A 14,370-nucleotide genomic window follows, 5' to 3' on the forward strand; every position below is an offset into this window, starting at 1 on the left:
GAGAAGCATAGAGAGAGAGAGGGGGGAGGATAGAGAGTGAGTAAAGACAAGGAGAGAGAGAGAGAGAGAGAGAGAGAGAGAGAGAGAGAGAGAGAGAGAGAGAGAGTGAGAAGGATAGAGAGAGGGGGGGAGGATAGAGAGTGAGTAAAGACAAGGATAGAGAGAGAGAGAGAGAGAGAGAGAGAGAGAGAGAGAGAGAGAGAGAGAGAGAGAGATCCAAGAGAAGGATAGAGAGAGGGGGGGGAGGATAGAGAGTGAAAGGAGGGTGGTAGTAGATAGAGAGAGAAAGGAAGGAGCAAGGTTGGTGGTGTGGGATGTGGGCTGGGCTGGGCGGTGTTGGGTGGGAGATGGTGGTGGCAATAGTTAGTGAGAGATTGTTCAAGTAGAGAGATAGAGAAACCAAGAAAATCTCCCTTCACCAAGCTCCCTCAATGACCATCCCCATGTTTTGGCATATTAATTAATCCTTACTTAGTACTAATCAAAATCATTTGTAACAGGATTAGACACTACCTATGGTTAAAAACAGGATTAGACACTACCTATGGTTAAAAACCATTTTGGTAAGACCTTCCCTCTCTCTTGCCATGGCTACCCTCACCAAAATTGATAAATGGGTCATTCATTCTATACATGGAAAATCAAAGTAAAATTTACACTTACGAGAAAGAGGTTGTGGAACATAGCATGTGGGAAGGAAAAGAAACGTCCAACCAGGGAAGCTAAAGCCACATGGGTGACCAAATATTAGACACTACCTATGGTTAAAAACCATTTGGGTAAGACCTTCCCTCTCTCTTGCCATGGCTACCCTCACCAAAATTGATAAATGGGTCATTCATTCTATACATGGAAAATCAAAGTAAAATTTACACTTATGAGAAACGGGTTGTGAAACATAGCATGTGGGAAGGAAAAGAAACTTCCAACCAGGGAAGCTAAAGCCACATGGGTGTCCAAAGATGAGAAAGCTCTTACCATAATAGCTTTGGGTCTCATTGTGATCAATTTATTCATTATATCAATGAAATGGACACATCCTTTGAATCTTGGGAAGAATTGGATAAACTCTTTGGAGTACAAGTCAAGAGCTCCAAGATTAGCTTGTTAATTCAATTGTTTGATCTCAAGATGATGAAAGAAGACTCTCTTGTTGCACATCTTAACCATATGAAGAATCTCACAACTCAACTTGCAAGTATTAAAATGAACATTGATGAAGATATTTGCATTTCTTTGTTGCTTAAAGTGTACCACAAGAAGACACTATGGAAACATAGTCACTACACTCACCAATCTACCATCTCCTAAGTTGATTGACATCACAGCATCCTTGATGGTGGTGGAAGAGAAGGAGGTAAAGCAAAAACATCGAAGAAGTCATCTCTTCTCCATAATGAGGCCTACTACACAAAGAATATATCCAAAGGGTCTACATCAACAAAGGGTACCTTCAAAAACAAACAAAAAAAATGGTAAAGCAACTTTTGTGGCACATTAGGGCACTTCGAGAAGGACTTCTACATCAACAAGAAGATCTCCACGCCAACCTCGTGGATGAAGACCGTTAAAAAGGAGTTAAAGACAATACTATTGAGGCCTCAGATGAGGCCTCAGATGAGGCCAACCTTGTTGATACTGATTGGGCCTTCTAGGCCAACTCATTTGCATCCTAATCCATTGTACTCATTATGTGCCTTTTGAATTCCACTTACTTTGTAAACCTACAAACTATAGTGAGTTCTAGGTTGGGGTCATGTACATTGTCACAAGGGTGGACAAGCCTTTGTTGACTTTGGAAGCTAGAATCAAAGGCATATGGAGGCTAGAATCATGGAGAGAATTATGGAAAGAATCATGGAGGATTATTAGCTCTTAAGCATGATTAGCTTGAGCCTAATCACTTTGTACTCAGCCTATAAAGGAGGCTCATTCTAATGAAGATGACACTCTCTCATTCTCATCATGGAGAGAATTATGGAAAGAATCATGGAGGATTATTAGCTCTTAAGCATGATTAGCTTGAGCCTAATCACTTTGTACTCAGCCTATAAAGGAGGCTCATTCTAATGAAGATGACACTCTCTCATTCTCATCATTATGTTGTCATTACCTTAATCCTATTGTGTTAAAGCTAATTTATTTTACTTAATTTAATTAGCATGGTCATTATGCCTCAACCATGATTTGGATCACTATCTTTTATCCTCCATGATGCCAACAATAATTACATTTTCTTCCATAAGGTGTCTTTTTAAATTTAATTCAAATGTTTTTCCTACAAAAATAATATTTAAATTCAAATGTTTTTTCTTCCATAAGGTGTCTTTTTAAATTTAATTCAAATGTTTAGAGTGAGAGGAGAGAAGCATTCTATGTGACAATCTCTATATGAGAGAAGGCCAAGCCTTGAAGCATTGAGAGAGGAGCAACATTGTCAAACAAACTTGAAGCTAAGGTTGGAGATTTCTCTCAAGGCCATCAACAACAAGAAGAATCTCTTGACCAACATCAAATGGAGTGCAACATTGACGCTAGAGCAACAGCATAATGAATGTATTTATTACTATTTTCTAAGTGTCAAAATAGTGTGAAATAGTCCTTGGTTGGAGGCTTTCAATACATCTTTGTAGGCATCTCTTTCAAGCATTTGGTTAGGGCTTCTGTAGCCTAGCTCAAGACGTCTCAAATGAAGCTCTAAACCTAAGAAACCTCTTGTAAATCGACACCTGCTATAGCCAGAGAATCAAGAAGGGGTATCAAGACTCTATTGAGCATAGAAGAGATGGTGATTTGGAGGCTCTCATTAGCCTTGCATTGCAGCAAAATACAATGTATTTTGTGAGGACTTTTGTAGTCCTACTCGTGGCGGTTTGGCTCAGCAAAAAACCAGACCAAAATCGGTGCCTATGTGAGCACACAGCACGTTCTTCTACAACTGACTCTTCTGAAGTGTTCTGAAGTTTGATTGCTCCAAATATCACACATGGAGCATCAAGATGCATATGGGATTAGTAGATCGAGAACTTTAGGCCATAGTCAATGGCACAAAGAGAAAGCTATCCAGGGACCCTAATAATATTACTAAGTGGACAAGCAATGACTCAAAGGCATTATCATTTATCATTTATGGGTTATCAGATAACCAAATTCATCAAGTGAGCTCTTCTAAGAGTTCTCATGAAGCTTGGACTCATCTTAGATCCATATTTGGCCAAGTCAATGCAACAGCAAGCTAGAGTGTTTCTTCAAAAACTATATAGGCATGAAATGGATGAAAAAGAGACAGTAGCTAACCATGTTAACAATGTTAGGATGCTAATAGATCAAGTCAGTAGAGCTGGGGTCACCATTGATGAAGAGGAAGCTATTTTCATCTTACTTGCTATAGTATGCCGAATGCCTATGAGCAGGGATTTAATATTCACGTGATCACAAGATTTTTTGTGATAATAACACATGTGAATAAGTTATTCACATGTTCTCATGTTACCGTTCACAAAATAACAGGTCACTTGCCATTTGGGAACCCCTTAAAAGCTTGGCTACACATGGGAATAAGCTATTCACATGTTCTCATGTTACCATCTTCACATAATAGCAGGTCAGTTGCCATTTGGGAACCCCTTAAAAGCTTGGCTACACATGGGAATAAGCTATTCACATGTTCTCATGTTACCATCTTCACATAATAGCAGGTCAGTGGGCCACCTAAGAAGATTTTTTATGCCCGACAAAGATAATTTTTTTAGGCCCTTGTGAAAGCTTTGTGAATATAACATGTGATCACAAGATTTTTTGTGTTATTAACATATGTTATTAACATGTTCACATGTTCTCGTTTACGTCAGTGAAATCCCTGCCTATGAGAAATGTGTGTCTGCTCTTGTAAATCAATCTAGCATGACCCTTAGATCAATTTCCTTGTCTTTGATCCTTGAAGAAACCAGGATGGAAGCAAGAAGACTTCCAAGGAAAAGTTCAAGTGAAATCAGCTCTCATCATGAATGAAAAGAAGAAGAAGAAGTTTCTTAGGACTTGTTACTATTGCAAGAAAAAGGGACATGAAGCCAAGGTCTATTTCAAGAAGAAGTGGGATGAGTAGAATAAGAAGAAGGAAGACAAGAAGACTAGGAGTAGCCATCATGAGGCCAATGTAGCCCACTAATACACTTTTTTAAGCTTTGTGCTAATTATGATTTTAGGAGTGTGTGTGACACTCGTTGTAACTTTCTTGACTACATACCCTACATGGTATAGATGTATATCAAGAGAGGGTAGTGAGATTTTAGTTGTTGAAATATACAAGTGAATAGGGTGTGTGCGGGAACAAGCCTTTGGTTAGAGGCTGTAAAAGAGGAGATGTAATTGTGAAAGAACCTATGAAAAGGTGAGAAGAATCTACTGGGAGAGAATAAAGGGTAGCATGAGAGAATTTAGGAGTGTGGAGTTATTTTGGGAGATATTCAGGGAAAAGAGAAGAGGTGGAGAGAATCAGGCAAGAGGTGGAGATATTCTGGGGTGAATCATGGAGAAATCAATGGGATTTGATGCTTGATGTAAACTCTATAAATTGAGGCATAGCCCTAATGAGAATTTGCTGGTTTTTGAGTATCCATGTCTACACTAATCTATTTGCTAATTATTAATCATTTACTAATCACTTTGTTAATGATGTTGATTCTAGTGTTTGATCCACCATAGCTCATCATTATGCTCAAATTTCAACATGGTATCAAAGTTATGCCTAGAATCCATCAGGTTTATAAGCCCATTAGTTAATTAATTAGGATTAGTAGATAATTAGTAAATAATCAAATTTTTAGTTAGTTTTTCACTTCCCCCTTCACTCCCAGCCAGTGGAGGACTCCATTCTCCTTGCACAGTCAAAATTAGCCCTAGTGCTTCTAACACAAGCTAGCCAACTCACTTGGCTTCAAGCCCATCAACTCACTTGGCTTCAAGCCCATCAACTCCACGCATCAAACCGCCGAGACGGATGCAGTCGGATTTACGAATTTAGCAGGCACTGTTTTTCTGAAGGAGATTGAAGATTTCTTCTTGCTCAGTTCAAATGTCTCTAATTCCTCTTAGCCCAAGGTGTATTCAAGCATGCTCTACAAGCTGGTGAAGACAGAATTCAATTTCATCAAGTCTACATTGAGATCCAAGCTCTTCATCAAATCTAGTGACTTTGGTAAAACAGAGATTAAGCTTTCAATATTTGGTCAAATCTTGTGTTTCTTGGCTTAATCCTCTACTAGACTCATTGCTATTGATGCCTTTGAAAGCATTTGAGCTCATTTGAAGTGGAAGGCACCAGATCTAGGCTCCCCGCATACTCTGTTTTTTGCACACAAAACAGAGCATTAATTTGCTAATCAGTGATTAATCAGTGATTAATCAGTGCTAATCACTATATTTTGGTGCAATTGAGGATTCAAATTAACCATTAGGTATCTGATACAAATCCCTATAGCTTCAGATTGCAAATCGGAGTTGGTTTGATACTCCAACCATCCCGTACAAATTGGTTACCCTTAATTTAATGTAATTTATGTGCTGATAAAATTGTTGTAATCATCTATTAAACACCAGATTGAGTTGTAAAAGGGTAGACACTACCCTTGAATCTTGAAATTGGATCAAGAGGTAAGACCCCCTTCACATCACCATGAGTTCAGAATAGGAAATAGCCAAATTTAATGGGGAGCAATTTTATACATGGCAGACAAAAACCATGTATTTGCTGATGAGGAAAAATCTGTGGGGATTAGTTGAAGGGAGAGAAATGCCCAGAGAGAGGGGAAAATGAGTGGAAGAGCAGGAATGAAAAAGCATTGGGACTTATTGCACTCAGTTTAAATGATGAAATCATTCATCACATCACAGGGATACAATGGGCAAAAGATGCATGGGATGAACTCAATAAATTATTTGGTACACAAGCAAAAAATTCCAAGATAAATCTGTTAATGCAATTCTACAAATTGGACATGAAGGAAAGTGAACCTTTAATCACACACTTGAAAAAATATAAAAGCATTAAGCAACAGCTGGCAGGCAAAAAGGTAGAAGATGATGAAGCATTAGCTGTACTTCTGAAGAGTGTGGACAAAGGAGATTATGAAAACATTGTAGCAATACTAAAGAATGTACCTGAATTGAAGATAAACGAGATAGAAGCAGCTCTACTAGAGCAAGAGAGTAGAGGCAAAGAGAAGAAAGGGCTCGACTCAACAGCAGCAGCAGCAGCAGGAGAGGAAAAAGCATTCTTCACCCGAGGAGGATTCTCTCGAGGACGAGGACGAGGAAGAGGCAGAGTAGGAGGGAGGACCTTCACTTGCCACAAATTGGAAAGCCAGGACACATGGAGAGAGACTGCTACAGCAAACCCAGTGAAGAAAGAACGACATCGCGGCAAACTTCATGGAGGCTCCAAAGGAAGTGGAGTCAGATCATCTTTTCTGCTTAGAGAGAGAGAGAGAGAGAGAGAGACCCCACAACCCAATGTAACCTGCCCCAACAAAGTAAAACCACCTCTGAGCCACCGATGATGTAGGCCACGTGGTAGATGTATGTGTGAGCACTTTAGTCAAGGTCGTGGGCACTTATAGTAGCCTTGGACACATAGAGAGAGAGAGTGTCAAGGACTATGGAGTTTAGGGACTTGAGGCACTGGTCGCGGACTATCAAGTAAGAGGGAAACTTGGTATAGGGTCCAGGTGTGCTAGGATTATTCACTTGACGGGAGGTGTTGAAATATACAAGTGAATAGGGTGTGTGCGGGAACAAGCCCTTGGTTAGAGGCTGTAAAAGAGGAGATGTAATTATGAAAGAACCTTTGAAAAGGTGAGAAGAATCTACTAGGAGAGAATAAAGGGTAGCATGAGAGAATTTAGGAGTGTGGAGTTATTCTGGGAGATATTCAAGGAAAAGAGAAGAGGTGGAGAGAATCAGGCAAGAGGTGGAGATATTCTGGCAAGAGGTGGAGAGAATCAGGCAAGAGGTGGAGATATTCTGGCAAGAGGTGGAGAGAATCAGAGAAGAGGTGGAGAGAATCAGGCAAGAGGTGGAGAGAATCAGGCAAGAGGTGGAGATATTCTGGGAGTGAATCATGGAGAAATCAATGGGATTTGATGCTTGATGTAAACTCTATAAATTGAGGCATAGCCCTAATGAGAATTTACTGGTTTTTTAGTATCCATGCCTACATTAATCTATTTGCTAATTATTCACTAATTATGTCTTAATCACTTGCTAATCACTTTGTTAATGATGTTGATTCTAGTGTTTGATCCACCATAGCTCATCATTATGCTCAAATTTCAACATTAGTGATCTAGCATCTATTTCTATTAGTCCTTAGTGGATAATGTTATGTGCACCTTAGGGATATAATTTCTAAGGTTATAAGTCTCCCAGTACCATGGTTAACCAGAGTAGGCATGGTAGGTACCATCCTTGATTGTGGAGTCACTTTATGGTGAGTCTGGTGATACAATCAGGGGAAGGTGGAGGCATCTTAGGGATCCTAAGCGCTTACCTCCATGGAGATCTATAAATTTGAGGTCTCTACACTCATTATGTAGATACATACCATTTGTTGGCAATATACTTGGTGTTTGCTTTGTGGGCAAAAGGCATATTTCTATTGCAATAAGGTAATCTTGGTGTTCATTGTTTATCACATCTATATTCATGATGTTTATTGTCAAGTCTCTCACATGCTTGGTGCATCTATTAACTTATTTCACTAGCATTGTGTATACTTATTTGTGGATTGTTTATGCTTCTCAATCTAAATGATTAACATCATTAGCATTGCCATCTCATCATCCACATTTCCATACTCAAATTAAGCTATTTTTAAGTAAATTCATGGTAATTCCCGTAGTTTTTAGACAAGAAGATTAAATATTTGATTTTCTAGAATGAAATTACAATTAGTTTATTGGGGTCTCTGATAGTTAGAATAAATTTACAAATTACATCTACAAAAATCCAACCACCATTAGATTTATAATTTTACCTTATATCCACCTTCTAGTAATCTTCCCCAATCTAATGATCACATACAAATTCAGCATTTTAAATGGTAGTTGTGGTGGGTGGATAAAATAGTGTGTTTTTTACAATTCTAATATCTTTTGAATAATATAGAAATAGATAACACATCAAAAAATATTTGATAAATCAAGTTAAGCTCTATATTATGTGAATTTGTGGTATGCATAGTAAAAACTTCATATGAGTAATGATGTAAAAGTTATAGGCAATTTACTCTCCCTATCCAAACCTAGAACATGGACTATTCACAAATTTTATACCCAAATCAAAGAGGCTTTGCAATTATTGAATATTCAATTAGATTATAGTTTTGGGTGCCTAAATTTGCATGTGATGCTTCATTGAAGACCTTTCCTTGGCTAACTAGGAGAGGTTGGCCATTCTTTATGAAAAGCTACTTGTTTTTGGGCTAAAACCTAAGGCCGTCTCGCTGCTAAACAAAACTAGATATCCTCATCTTGCAACCACCCAAATATATGCCATGTATGTACATGTTGTCAGAGGTTTTCTGTTAACCATTTTTCATGTTGTTGTTTGAAGGCTTACATCTGTTTGCTTTCTACGATGCAACAAGGAGTGTGAAGTTGCACACTATCAATGAAAGCTCTATACTATATGGTTTCAGTGAGTTGAGAGAGAAATGATTCTACAACAAGGAAGCTAAAGAGAACAAACACTCTATGCATGGCATTTTGGCATGTTTAAGAGTCAATCATTAAAGCTAAGCTTTGGATTATTCTAATAAAAGCTTTCTTTTTATGGGCTTTATCCTTCTCCTATGGGTGAACCCATACCATGGATCTACTTATGTAGGATAAGAGATATTTTCTCTTGAAAAAATATTTATGCTTCATATGATGTGTTAAACCCCTCTCCCTGTTAGTATACACTCAATGTCCGCCTCTCAGCGTGTATCTCACTTTGATGTATAATGCACATTTGTTAGGCCCCTATTATAAGGAGTAGCCATGGTGCATGTCTTTAGTGGGAACCCCGGCTTAGACGTCGATGGGGTCATTATTGTGACCATTGATGATTGTTAGGAGATGGTTAGGGGTATGAGCGTTAGTTGGGATCCGGGGCATCGCCCCGGCTGGGGCGTCCTAGGGTGGCTAGTAGCCCCCTTGGCGGGGGTGGGAGCCCCCGAGGCAACGGTATGAGGAATATTCCCTCGAATACTAGGTCCATCATTAGTGGGTGTGGTGGTCGGTGATCGGTGGGCCACGTTCTTGATACGCGGGCGATGAACATGTCTACACAGTGTAATCGCCCTCATTGTATATGCGTCTACCACACCAGCTACTACAGTATTATTTATAGACATGGTTGCCACCCATGAGCTAAGGCATCCAATGCTTGTGAGTATCCACCCCCTTCTACACCTCGTACATACTCCATCCAACAGCACCATCACTTGTACCTCTTTGGTATAATGAGAATTTTAAATTCTCTCCATTGTGTTCTATTACATTGTCTATTGTGCTTTGTATTGCTATCTCTTTCCACTGTGCCATATTCTTATATGGTATCAAAGCTTAGGTGCTCTTAGCAGGAATAGTGCATAAATTTTAGTTTTTCTTTGCATAGAATCCTAGGAGTGATGGCTTCTACCTCTATTGTTGCACCAATCTTGCGCATTTGTCCACCTGCCTTCACGGAAGGCAAGCTTGATGGGACGAACTATACTCTTTGGAAATTCAAAATTAATGCCATTCTAGACTTTTATGAGCTCCTAGAAACTATTCTAGGAATGGATGGAGAACCAGTGGGAAGTCCTGACCCCAACAACCCTATAAACATGCTTCTACAAGATGCTATACTTCTTCGGACATGGAGAAGGTGCAATGCTGACACACTTTGTGCCATCATCTCACCAACGTAAGTGATTCTGTTCTCACTCTAATTCATCATACTACCAAGGCTATAGAGGCTTGGATCATACTGAGAAATCAGTATGAGACTCACAATCAGACCAGGATTTTAAACGTGGAGAATCAGCTTACTGCTGCTAAAAAGTTTACTGAAGAAGAATCTGTGTAAGATTCCTCCCTCCAGCTTTTGAGGTGTATAGGTGTAAGAACCTCCCCTTCTGATCTTATAATTATTCCCCTCTCTGAAATAAAAGAAAGATCCTATTTTACCTTGTTTTGGCCTGGAGAGAGAAAATGTCTAGAGGGAGATAATCCAAAATTGAGATATTTTTTGATATAAAAATCCTCCTAGTGTCTAAAATGGTTTCCCCTGAAACAGAAATTCAAAAAGAACTTTCCAATGTGCAATTGGAATTAATTGAAAATAGGTATAAAGGACCTTAGCCTAAGGGTCCAAAAACTTTGGTGGTTTATGGTCCAATTAAGGTTCCTAGGACCAATAGGATCAATCCAAGTGTGGGGAGGAGATAAATCCAATTTATAAAAGCAAAATACCCAAAAATGAGTAAATGCACGCATAAGATGAAGAGTTGACTGAGTACAAGGTTTATTAGTAAAAAAACTATGAATATTACTATAAAAAATGAGATATTTTGGGTATAATGATATATTTTTAACACCTTAAGAAGGAGAAGGGGGATTTTCAAGGAGGCGCCTAAATCAAAAGGGAGTCAAACTAGGTCCAAATCTTGTCCAAATTCAGCCAAACTGAACCTCAAAAATTCTAAAACCTAGTTGGACTTGGTTAGAGGCCTCCCTCATCTATAAATATATCCTTAGCCCTTTGTAAAAATAGATGTGAACTATACCATGCCAGTATTATACTAAAATAATGATATTTTCTATTATCCTCTAAAAATCCTCTACAATTTGGAGAGAATGGAGTTTCTCTCTCTCTTCAACCTTCTTTGGAGTCTTCATCAACATACTAAACTAATTGATTGGTTGGGGGCCTCTCCTTAGACTAAAGAATCAAGCAAAATAAGAGGTAAAGTGTGATTTATGTTCTTTTTCTTAATCTCTAAATGTTTCTCACTTCTCAACCCCTTTCAAGCTTGAGAAGTATTCAATTGAATGGCTCTTTAATGCAATTGAAGCTCTCTAATGGATTTTAGTGATTAAACACATATAATTTTTATTTATGCTTAAATTAAAATATATTTTTTAAGCATATCTCTCTCTCCCTCAAAGAATGGTCATTCCTATGACCTATTCTATATTCAATTAATGCCTCTCATGGAGAAATTCTTTATTCACAAATCAAACTCTAGGCTTGTGAAGCTAGAGGTTTAAGAAAATGGTTTTTATACTTATATGCTTGAAAAATATGGTAATATTATGGAATAAATCCATAAATTGGATTTAATGCTAAAAGAAAGTTATACTATCATAATTATTTTACTATGTCTTATTCTTTTCATAAAAATTAAAAATTACTAGTAATAGCAGTTGAGCTGCTATAGTAAATTTTTTAAGAAATTGATGCATAATTCATTCTTATGCATAACGTGAAAAGAGGACTTCCTATCATATTCTAGGATTGAATATCCTAGGTTAAAAGAATGGTTTTTGTCACATTCAATGGAAAACTAATTTTTAAGTTTATGTGTAATTAAATAATTAAGAAATGATAAAATTATGGTAATTATATTTAATGATAAAAGAGGAATTCCTATGATATTTGAAATTCAATCATTTAGATGGGAAAAGAGAAATTCCTAGCATATTGGAATTATTGGATATTTTATTTAAATTCAAAGATGAATTTTAGATAAATTTATTTTATCTATGAGAAATGTTTAAATGATAAAAGAGGAATTCCTATGACATTTGGAATTTAATCATTTAGATGAAAAAAGAGAAATTCCTAGCATATTGAAATAATGGATATTTTATTTTAGATGCATTTATTTTATGAGAAATATTTGATGATAAAAGAGGAATTCCCATGGCATTGGAATGCAAATAATCAAATGCAAAAAAGAGGAATTCCCATGATATTTGAAGTCCAAGAAATTAAATGGAAGAAGAGGAATTTTTAGTATACTTCAATTTATGATTATTTATCAAAAGTGGAAATATGGGTAGAATTGATTTTTGCAAATCCCATGAATTCTTCTATTCCAAAGGAGGAATATTAAATATAATTCAATTGAGAAATTGAGAAAGAATATGGAACCTTTTTCTAAATTTCTAAATTTTTGTTGGCCCTCAACGGATGAGTTCATGACTCTTTTATATAGATCTGTTGGGGTTGATCTTGCTAATCTTCAACGGAGATTCCATCTGGATTTTAATAAGTGAATATTTTGTCGGGTACTATGAGCAAGGAACTATTGAAAAGGCCCCTTAGTGGACAAGTGGTGAGCATTCTAGTTGCCAATGATGCCATAGGTACACCGATGAAGGAATAATTGGAAATTAGAATTCAAACAAATATTTTGGAGGATTATGATCAGCAATACTATGGTTTCATTAAAGACAGCTGAATTTGTGGAAAAAGACAATTTTGTATTGGGTGTGTAAGTGGTGTAACTAGCTTTAAGTTTGCATGAATATCCGGCTAGGGGGTCTGGGAACTCTTTTCCCTAGTACCCAGAATAAAACCTAACCAAATTCTTAATTGGATCCAATCACTACAGTGGTTGGGCGGTTGGCTTGGGCGGTTAGCTAACCCATGGGACTGGATGGGGTTAGGTTGGACTGATGGATCCCTAAAATGAGACTCCATTCTGTTATGGTATGATAGATAAAGTAAATTCTATGGAAAAAGGGATGTGCTTCTCAATGAGGAAAAAAGTGTTGGTCTCTTATGATCCAAGTGCAAGTTTCTTCCTTGATCTAACCGAGTGTCTTTATAGGTTCAATCGGATCAGTCTGGTTAGTTATTATGACCTTGACTACGTTAGAGTAAAAATATCCTGGAGGAATCGTCCGTGCTTTCCGAGCGAGGGAAGTTTTTCTGGGTTTGGTTTTGGAAGAACCGAGGGATTAGTCTCTTGTCCGGATATCCGTGGGTGAGCCCCCGAGTGAGGGACCCCTGCCCCGTGCAAGAAGTACTACTTTCGCTGCTAGCACCCCCGAATTCGTTGCGCGGAGATGGCAGGGATCTTTCAACTGCTATCAGAGCAAATTGGCTAAAGTGGATCAACCGAGAAGCCAAAAATGTCAAAAATTTATGAAGTAACAGTAAAAGGTTGGAATTGTGTGATGAAATTCATACAAACTGATATTCAGACTAAAATTCATAAATTAGTAATTGGGTCTTCAGATGGAAGTACCGCAATTGCATGGAATCCCTGACTTGCTTGAGGCCTAGACATGATGGTATTTGCCTTATAATTCCAAGGTCCGTGACTACCCGATATACCGAGGGTATAACTGTAGCTCTTTACTGGCAGTATATACGAGTAAATCTAAGACCTTGAAATTATAAGCAAAAATGCTATCGAGATGATGGATTCGAATGCTGGTTGATATGATTTTAAAATTCTGGTTGAGAATTGATGAGTTGTTTGGATTCTAATTGAAAAATGATGATTCTTGAATTTTGGTTGAAAGGTGATAAGTTAAACAAAACCACAATGAGGATGAATGGGACGACAAATCCAAGTAATGATGTTAATAACTAGAATAGCGATAATGACTTCAGCAAATCGCTATGAGATTAGTGGATTATATTGACAGATTGCTGCTGTTTGACCTTTGACCCAGTGGCTCAAATTAAGGGATAATAAATTGAGAACCTATATAACTAAAATTCTCGTGTAGAAATGTTCAGATGGAATTTTTGGTCTAATGGACCATTATTGTGTTAAAGATATGAATGATATGTTCTGAATGAATTGTTATCTGATAATGAGTTCTATATGAAGGAATCTTTATCCCAGGATTCTGTTGGGTTGGCGAGACTATAAGGAACCCCAGAATCAGTCGGATATTAAGGGAAAGAGTTGTCCTCAAGCTACGAGATGAGGACATCTCGCATTTTTTTAGTGGGGTAGGATGTAAGATTCCTCCCTCTAGCTTTTGAGGTGTACAGGTGTAAGAACCTCCCCTTCTGATCTTATAATTATTTCCCTCTCTGAAATAGAAGAAAGATCCTGTTTTACCTTGTTTTGGCCTAGAGAGAGAAAATGTCTAAAGGGAGGTAATCCAAAATTGAGATATTTTTGGATATAAAAATTCTCCTAGTGTCTAAAATGGTTTCCCCTAAAACAAAAACTCAAAAAGAACTTTCCAATGTGAAATTGAAATTAATTGAAAATACGTATAAAGGACCTTAGCCTAAGGGTCTAGATTTTCAGAAATTTATAGATTATGGTCCAATTAAGGTTCCTATTGGCCAATAGGATCAATCCAACTATGG

This window comes from Cibotium barometz, chromosome 40 (genome assembly GCF_041138505.1).
Source record: "Cibotium barometz isolate CiBa-2024 chromosome 40, ASM4113850v1, whole genome shotgun sequence".
In the NCBI taxonomy this organism is placed as follows: Eukaryota; Viridiplantae; Streptophyta; class Polypodiopsida; order Cyatheales; family Cibotiaceae; genus Cibotium; species Cibotium barometz.